Here is a 10,332-nt window from a genome sequence, read left to right as displayed (position 1 = left end):
GCCTCGGATGTGCATGCACCGTGACGGTTTCGTAGGTACGAACGCACACTCAGGCCCGGTCACTTCGGTTGGTAGTACAGAGTGTGAGGAAAAAATGGAGGCGTCCCTAAGGAGGAGAAAGTGTTTGCCTTTAGTTCCTGCGTTATCCTGTACAGGGGCTCCTGAGCTTTGGAAGCTGTTCCCAGTACAGGAGAACAACTCCCCTGTTTGCAGCAGGAGACTTCGGTGCACAGTGACAACGCTGGAGTTCAAGAGGAAGCCAGCAGTGCTGCACCATTGGCTTCAGACACCACTGTTGTTTGCCAGTTTTAAACTTACCTAGTTGCAGACGAAGACCACCTTGAAATGCAGGCTTGTTGGGCTTGTTTTGAATTTTAACCTCGGATGGAAGAGCCCTAGTGCTGTCTGTCTCCATGCGGGATGATGCTTACTTAGGCAACAGGTGATTATCAACAAAGGATGGCACGGTTATACTCTGCAAGGTGGTGTTCCAGTGGCAAACAGCTGTATAAACTCTTGTAAACAGGTAAGAGGGTTTTTAGAGGTCAAAAATGCATTTGGTTAACAGGGTGAGGGCTTTTACTGGTGGGGATATTGTTTCTCTGATTGGAAGTCTTGAGGCACTCTGCTGCTATCACTAGCTTCCTCTCCTTACCAAAGTGTTGTGTTTGTAAAATTCTGGGCCAGAACTTCTGTTGTACTTGGTGTTTATATGTATGTAATTTTTTTTTAATTTATCGTGTGAGAAAGATTTTGTATTGTGGGAGCCAAAAGTGTTAAAATCCTGGTCATGGATTTGGGACTTAACAGCCTGGTGTCCTGTAAAGTTTGGATATTTTCCATTAACCCTAGCTTCACCCTCTGTGGTGATTTAATGGTACTGGAAGAACTTAATACTGTAAAATGTTGCCATTACAAACACTGATTCTAAACCTCTGGGTTAGTATATAGCACCAGAAAAAAAAAAAAAGTACCATCATGCTGGGAATGATAGTTTAGCCAAAATGGTTAATTTTGGCTTGCAAAGAGATTGAATTATGGAAATAGGCAACTACAGTTTTGGGAAGTGAATCGGCAGTGTTAACGAGAAATCTAGCTTTTGTCTGCTCTTACCATTTTTGTTGTGCCTTTAGTCCTACCAGCCTTCTGAGCCCTTCCAATCCACCGCCACCCCGCCCCGCCAATTAATATCTGGTATGAGGCTTTGGCAACTTGATATAAGCACGGCTTTTTTAGTGTATGATAAAACTAGGTTTCCTTTATTTTAAGTAGCGTTGAAATGTTGAATGTTTCTTTTTCACAAAATTCTGGTTTTTCATCTCTTTCGAAAGGGGAAAAGGTGAAGTGCAGTTGTGTGTTTTTGCCTTTCAGTTTGTCATTGTGTGATTTACAAGCTTTTAAAACCTCTGCTTATGAGTTGGCTGTCATCTAAAACTGCTAGATGATCTCACCTACATTTTCTTCAGATGTTTTATACCTGTTGGAAATGTCAATTTCCAATGTATTTTCTTTCTCTGGCTAGTCCACACTGAAAGCCCATTAAGTAGTTTTTCCAGCTAGTAAGCAAGTATTTTAAATCACTATAATGATTTAAGGAAGATTATGTGACACTGCGTGTTTCTACATGTTTGGTATTTTTCTAAGATCTCGGGTTTCATCTCAAGAACAAGAAGAAAAGTTTGTAAATAGAACATTTATTTGTATACGAAAGCATATCATGCAAAATGGTAGGGTACACAGCATGACAATCTTTGGAAACTGTTCATGAAATCATTTTATTTATAGCTATACCATGAGGGAAAAATTATTAATTGGGCTGAGTGTTAGATCTAGAGTTTTCTGGTTTTATAAGTTGGGACCTGCCTTTTTGAATTCTTTGTGTGGTTTCTCAGTATCTTTCATATGGTCTAAATATAGGATTCTACTATAAAGGAAATTATTTCAAGAAAACCTCTGAGTTGACTTGGGCTTATTTTGAAAAGCCTGGCTGTGGTATTAAAATGAAAATAGGAAGTACCTGGATTTTAGTAATACAACTTAGAGTCTGTGAATTGCCACTTCTGTAGCTTAAGTCACATTCTGGTTTACAAGCTGTTTATCTGAGGCAGTAAATTTAGTGCTTATGGCTGGTTGCAGCATCTGTTTTTCTTTTTACAACAGGTTATCTGATTATGGCTTATCTGACCACCACTTACATCTCCCTCTGGTTCCCTAAGCAATTTATTGAATGACAGAATTCCTTCAAACCTCAGACAAGATTGTCCTTAGCAGCCAAGGAGAGATTTTGACCTTCAGGTCAAATTACTTAACATGCTTCTACTCAAATGCCGTAACATTAAGCTCTCAGGTAGAGTTGCTGTATAATCATTTGTATGCTGACTGTATCTTAAGAAGTAAGGTGCTGAGCATATAGATGGAAAGTATCAAATAGGCTTTACCCGTGTCAGCAACTTATACTATGTCATTGGGACACTAGATATAAACAAGTAAATGGTTAAATGTCAGGGGGAAAATTCACAGTTTAAGACTGTTGTAAGAGATGTCACAGGCCGGTTTTTGATTAATTGCTAACGAATTTTTACAGGTGATATGGGTCTATGAGTATATGAACTTAAAGTTTCCTTTAAGCTGGGATAGTCAAGAAAGACTTTACAAATAATTTGTTAGTTGGAGGAGGGTGTGGAATGATGAGGGAGATTGAGATTGAGATGTTGGGCAGATAAGCATGAATAACAAAACAGTTTGTTGATCAATGGAAAAGTTGAGCAGGCTGAAGCCTGGAAAACTTGTGAAATGGTCAGTTCAACAGAACTCGTTAGGGAATCCTGAAAGGCAAGGCAGTTTGAGGAAGGTGGGAAGTGAGGATGCATAATGAGTTTGAGGCAGGTTGATGGAAAGGGACAGTACTAATAATAGCAATTGTTTATTAAATACCCACTTGGGCCAAGCATTCTGCCAAGGCTTGTACACACATTGTTTCAGTTAAGTTTCACTACAGACCATAATCTGACAGCTAGAACTGATAGAGCCAGGGTTGTAACCAGGCCTTTGTTTCACCTAGTGTTCTTGGTTGCTGTGCTGTCTGACCTCAGTTTTTTCTGGAGGCTGGGATGGGATAAAGCTGCAAACTTAAGAAAATGTCTGGGCAGTGGGTTTCCAGCTACAGAGTGTATCAGCGCTGGTGGTTTTTGGGAAATATACAGGCCTTTGACTGCTACTCCATGCATTCTGGGATTTGTTAGGGCTGGCATGGCCCAGGAGTCTTTGTTGGTCTATGAACGTCCCTGGTAATTCTGATGTAGTTTGTGGTGCTTGGCCACATGTTGAGCATCACTGGCCCAGAGAGAGTAGAGTGCTGAACTATAAACTTTGGGGTAATGTCTATAAGGCATGGGAAGGGGAGATGGTGTGGAAAAGATTCCCAAGGAGAAGAGCCAGAGTAGTGTTCTGTCTCTGAGGCAGAGAGGAGTTATTTCCAGAAGATAAATTCAGAGCTGTTAAAGAAACAAACAGAATGAAACTGCAAATGCCAGGGAACTTACCACTTAAATTTGTCACTTAAGTAACCTTTATAGTTGTGTAATTATTTTTCCAAGGAATTCAATCTAGCTTAGTATGTGATTTTTGCCTTATAACAGTCTGTAAGAAGGGCCACTCTTTAAAAGTTTATAAAATGCTAAAGGAGTACCAGGAAAGTTTTGTGAGTTTGGGTAGGGGATGCACAACCAGAAACTGATTGGGGTATCCTTGAGGTTTCAGGTGTTAATCTAAAAATACTATGAATTCAGTCTATTTTAAATTAAAATGAAAGTGATTCTAGGATTATGAGTTTGTGTATGTACACGAGCAAGTTGTTTTCCATGAACGCCCCGCACCTATATCTACTACCTCTGAAGCAGATTACTGATAGGATTGAGACAGAAGGGAATTAGGAAGTTGAGTGTATCTTTGGCTTCTAGATGGTTGAAGGATTTCCTATTTTGGGTTATGTAACCTGGGTTTATCTTCAATTAGTATAGAATTAATTCATTCTTTAAATATTTAGATATCTGTTATGTACCACTAATTATTCTAGATTTGGGGAGAATATTAGTGAAGAAAACAGACAAGTTTCTCTTTTCTCATGGAGCTGACATTTTGGTAGAAGAAGGAAGATAGTGAAGTGTAAAGGGCCAAGTTGCCAAGGACAAATGCTGAATGCAATAGAAAGCCATTGAAAGTTTCCAGGAGGCAGAGTGATGTGATTTGATCAAGATTTGACTACCTGTCTCAGGAAAGTAACACAAATTTCTTCAACTTTTCCCAAGATCTAGAATAATGCCTGGCAGATAATAGCTACCCAAATATTTGAAGAATTAAGTAGCTACATTAATTGAAGACAGATGCAATATAAGTAATTCAAAATAGGAAATCTTTCAGCTGCTGACAAGTCAAAGATATTTCCTCCAAAGATATATTAGCATTTCCTATTCACTCTAAGACTGAAAATGTTCTTGTTCAGAGATCAGTGGTGTTGGTGTTCTCTTATTTAAATAAGCATAGTAGAGATTGTATTTCTTCTTCAGACTCAGAGTTGCCCGCCGCCGTGAGATTTCACATCAAAGCAATCTTCCTCCGAGTACATCTTATTTCCTCAACATGTCGTTTCTTATTCTTTCTGCTTTCAGGCCATTGTCAGAAGAGCTTCTGCTATAGTCATACACGGTTCCTGCTACGTTAGCTTCTACGTTAGCATCACCTGAGGAACTTTTTAGTGCCAGTGCCTGCACATCACTCAGATTCATTTAAATTGATCTAGGTGGAGCGGGACTTTGCCAAGGCCCTGGTATTATTTTTTGTTTGAGGTGCCCCAGATGATTCTAATGTGTAGCCGGGGTTGGCAACCATTGCTCCAGAAACAGGTCATAAACAGCCTCACGAACACACACAATGAGCCTCTTAAGCACTGTTTGAAAATCAAAACTAAAATCTTTCAGAGTACAGTATGTATGTGTGTGTATGTATGTGTATGTATGTATATATATATATATATATATATATATATATATATAGCTTAGTCTTTCAGTAGCCTTAACCCTTTAACGTGTGGGCCTCAGACCGGTAGCATAACCATCACTTGGAAACTTATTAGAAGTATAGAATTACAGGGTCTCCCCCGGACCCATTGTGTGAAATGAGATCCCCAGGTAATTTGTATGTACTTGAAAGTTTAAGAAGCATTGCTATAGATACATAAATATTTTCTATGCTAAAAATGGATGATTAGAATCTTACTCCTCATGAGTAAGATTTTCTGATTAGGATGTGACATTTACTTGAAAGCATTCAGAAAATGTCTTCATCAAGAAAAGTAGGAATAGAGTTCTTAGAAGGTAGTGAGCTTCTGGTGACCAGGAAATTACTAGAGGTCTCTGTCCCCAAGACAGGGGAGGGGTTGTTGTTGCCTGTTTTGGTTAGTTCTTGCTTATTGGTTCTTGCTTATTTTGTTATGCTTCTTTTTTCTCTCCTTCCTATTCTGTTCTAGTTTACTCTTTTCATTGTGAGATAGAACATGTTATTTTTGAGGATAGTTGAGTGCTGTTTGCTGATAGCTGCCTCGTACTTTAGAAAATTTGGAAGAGGTGGGTTTATATGGGGATGGATATAGACAGGATGGAGGATTGGGTTTGAATTGCTTTGGTTTTTAATTGTAATATGATAGTAACTTCATAAATGAACTAATTTTCCTCACATAGCAATAAGAATCAAGAATCTAATTCATATTAATCAGTGATAAAAAACATAATAAATATTAAGATCTATATATTAAGGAGAGTGGTCTGGTATGAATGATCAGGGACTACTCTAAATTGCAATGTATCAATTTAGATACAGGAATGATTTTTGCTTTGTAAATTTTCATGATAAATGACTCTAAAAAACCAAGCAATCCTGTTGATATCAAATGAAGAAATGGAGCAAGATTATTCACATTCCACAATGTTTTAGTTTTTAAATTGGCATATTTGCTCTGGAGGCAGTCAGCTTCTCCAGAAAACTTTTCTAGGTTCATTTCTGATTTATAGATTTCTCCTGAGACCTGAGATGTTTGTTTTTAGTGGAGACTTAACCTATATCATCATTTATCGCTCCTGACAAACTTCATTTGTCTGTAGTGTATAATCTTACTGAAAATACATTTCACAGAAAAGAATGAATTCATCCAACTTTTAAGGTTTGGTGGTTGACAGTACTTTATTTCTGTGATACATGAGTGGTTTTTTCCTTCAGTGTGTGGGTGTAAAGGTATTTTGAACCTTCAAAGACACCTTTTCTTAAATTTGCTGCTCCTTAAGTTTAGAGATAATCTGAAGCTCTAATAAAATGTTTTTAACATGTATGGTATTGGATCAACCTCCTCCACCTTTTTTAATAGCCAAGTTTAAAGGAGAGAGAATATTTAAGTACAATAATCGGTTAAACATCTTTTTTTTCCTCCTGGGTTTCTTTTTAGGAACTACTGACAATCAAAAACCTATAGCCGACTTTGGGATATGACTTTATTATTCAACAACTAAAAGATGAGTTCTAATTGGCAGACTTCTGGCACTGGCACTTGTCCTCCTGTTTCTATAGAAACTGGGTTGGAAGTCAGAGCTGCACAAAGGGAAAGGGTAAGTTTCTTTTAAACTCCATATTTATAAACCCATATCTTATTGACTGGCATGGTGTCAGTTTTCAGTAAGGAAATACGTCGGTGAACTAGAACTCAAACATCAACTACTAATTTTCACTTGAGTGGAAACTGACATCAAGTCATTAACTATAATAGGAGGGTTTAAATATGGATTTACTTTTCTTGTGACTCTGACTTCACATTTCTTGAAACAATTGAACTCAGTATGACAATTCTCACTTTCAGTTATTTCTAATTTGGGGGTTATAAAATTGATTATTATCCTCTTAGATCTTATTCTATTGAACCTTTCTGGTAAGTGAAAATTGGAATATAAAATATGTACAGAGGACATTTTAAAAGTCTGCATGAATTACAAGTCTCTTCTTTTGAGCTAAGTCCTATTCTTTCCATTATAGAACAAGTACTGTACTACTGACCAGTTTTTTAGTTTCTCTCCTCTCTTTGCCAAGCAGGATGAGGTCATCTGTTGGGCACATACATTTGTTTTCATCCAGGTAGGCATCCATTATTTGTAGACCTTAAGACACCTGCCAGTTGGTGAGTCATCTTATTGGTATGGCTTCAGAGGGCTATGCTACACAGCTGGGGCATTTAGTCTTGAAATTGTTTAATCAAGTGTGATAAACTCCAGTCTATAGGTTGATGTATGCAAATTATGCTAAACTCTGACTAGCTTTGAGATATTGGAAGGAAAACAATTTGACCCTTGCTCTTTAACACTTAATTTTCTCATTTCCTTGGTCCTGACAAACTTCTCTTCCCTGCTAAAATATTCCTGTTGGTTGACATGAACCAAAGAGTTGGGACATCTTGGCTTTACTTCAGCTCAAATTGTCACTTCTGTAAAAATAGTAGAAGTGAAAACTGGAAGTTTTCCATTACTTCCAAGTCCCTGGGCAGATAATGCCTGAAAGTGGATTCTCATTAAAAATGTATGCCTCCCTTTCTTAACTACTAATGTGTAGCCTGTTTCTGTTTGCTCGCTGGGGCTTGAATGAGGTAAAAACAGAATTGAATTTGTGATTTTCTTCTTTTTTGGGGGGGGCAGTTGCTAGAAGAAAACTTCAGGTTTTAGCTTTGCACTGTCAAATATCTAGACATTCAGAGTATAAGGGTGGCCAACTCATTTTGGTTTTGAAACTAGAAATCCTGTGTCCGAGGAACTCTTGTTTCCAGCCAAGCCAGATAGTTGGTTACCCTATCTAAGTTTATTCTCTCTATCCCTAAAGAAAAGCTTCACTAGCCTACCATTGATCATTATTTTGTGTAGAAGCAGATTTCACAATATCCTAGCTTCTGTTGGAATGTTACCAGGGATTAGGTTCTTTTTCTTTTACCTTTTCTTTCTTTTATTTTCTTTTTTTTTAATTTAAAAAAAATTTTTTTTAAGATTTTATTTATTTGAGAGAGAGAGGGAGAGGGAGCATGAGCAGAGGCAAGATAGAGAGAGAAGCAGACTCCCCAATGAGCAAGGAGCCCATTGCTTCTAGGCTCTGCTGTGAGGCTCCAATCCCAGACCCCTGGGATCCTGACCTGAGCCAAAGGCAGACACTTAACTGAGCCACCCAAGTGCTCCTCTTTCCTTTTTTTAAAGAAATGATTGTTATTTGTCTCAGTGACTATAGGTAATACCAGCTTACCTCTCAGAAATAAAACAGGAATTTTAACTGATTTATTTACAAAGTTGATTCCAGTCACTTCTGTTATTTTTTGTGTATATGTTAAGACCTTAGGTATAAATCTGAGACAGTTGGGTGATATTTGTGGGAAATGAGTAGGCAAATGAGGTAAATATGTGTACATAAAGCCTCCTACAAGTTGGTTTTGTGTTAAGAGAAACACTTAAGGTTTTTAAAAAGTATTGGGCTTTTTTTGTATTCAAGTCTTCAGAGAAACCACTGTCCATGTTTTGTATTTTCTTGCATAAAAATAACTAAAATCAAATACTAATACATGGTGTGTTTTTTCTCATGGAAAAAGCTGATTTTACAGTAGGACAAGTTTATTAACTAAGCTAACTTTTTGCAAACAAGCATAGCATCACATATATTAATATGCCTAGATTATTTAGAAAATATCACAAAATTACCACCTCAGTCCATTTAAGTGTAGTTGTTGCTTTTATTAAATTTTCTTCTAGACAGTCATTAAAGAAGGGAAAGCCAGGGGCTGTGATCTAATCAACACTGGTAATTGGGTTTCAGAATTGGCTCTGTTAAAGACTAGCTTTGTAACTTTCCGCAAATAACTTGGTTTTCATTTGCCTTTGTTCCTTAAGTATAAAATAGGAATAATAATACCTATTCAGCTTCCTTACAGCCTTGACATGATGATGAGATAATGGGTAGGAAGGAACTTTCAAAAGTTAAAGGTACCATAAAGGTAGAGTTTTAGTATTAGAAATAGTACTTCATGATCAACACATATAGAAAATTCCTTCTGTTTTGGTAATAGTATGGCACGTCTTAGAGTAATAGCAAGAAATGGTATCTTTGACAGTTTTATTTTTTAAATTTTTAAAAAAGATTTTATTTATTTGACAGAGCACAAGCAGGGGGGGAGTGGCAAGCAGAGGGAGGGGAGAAGCGGGGAGCCTGATGTAGGACTTGATCCCTGGACCTTAGCCGAAGGTAGTCGCTCAACCAACTGAGCCCCCCAGGCACCCAAGAGTTTCAAATATAAGCCAGTAAGTAGCTGACAAGAAAGTATGCTGAACTTTTATGTTCAAATTATCATAGGTCTACTAAATACAAAAATACATTTATGTATATTTTAAGGCTTAAAATTTACAGACATTACAACTAATATTTTAGTACTGAGGAGCTAATTTCAAGTGGCCTATACTCAAGCATTACCGTCTTTGGTAAGATTAAGTGAATACTGGAAGACCTAAAAAGTTAATTATCGTTACAGTTACATTGTTACTGCACTGTAGCAGATGTGTTTTGTTGCTTTAATTTGTTCTGGTTCTTCGGTACTTTGCATTCTCCTTTTCATTTCAATCTAGATATTATAAAATTTTATGCCAATTTGAGTTAGAACAAATTTATAACTGCTTCCAGTTAAATCAGCTTCATAATCTTGTGGTGCTGGTGAGAAGTCAGGGTGATCTAGGGGTGACAGTGTAGGGTTTCTTGTCAGTCTGTATGAATTGTGACTTCACAAGTTACTGGATGTTTAATTTCTTTGACTTTATTCGTTGTAAGACGGGCATCATGCTATCTGTTTCTAAAGTTGTGAAGATTAAATAATATATAAAATGTGCCTCTCTCAGTGATGGGTATATATTGGATGTTGAAATAAAGTTGTTGGGTGGCTCAGTGGGTTAAGCCTCTGCCTTCAGCTTAGGTCATGATCTCATGGTCCAGTTTTTTAACTTAATTATAAATGATTTATTTTAATTATTTAATTTTTACAACAGTAGTTTGAAAGAGTCTTGTGAAAGAGATTATAAGGGAGCTTGGTGTTACAGAGAACACTAGGTATTTTCTTCCTCTTAAAATCACCCAAATAATGAAATGAAGGGCTCTCTAATCGCATGTAATTGCTTAGTCTGACTGACATTATTAACTACTTAACATAATTATTCTATATTTTAAAAACATAGTTTAGGGGTACCTGGGTGGCTTATTCTGTGAGTATCTACCTTCTGC

This window comes from Mustela nivalis (genome assembly GCF_964662115.1).
Source record: "Mustela nivalis genome assembly, chromosome: 10".
Lineage (NCBI taxonomy): Eukaryota > Metazoa > Chordata > Mammalia > Carnivora > Mustelidae > Mustela > Mustela nivalis.
This window is presented reverse-complemented; position numbering follows the sequence as displayed.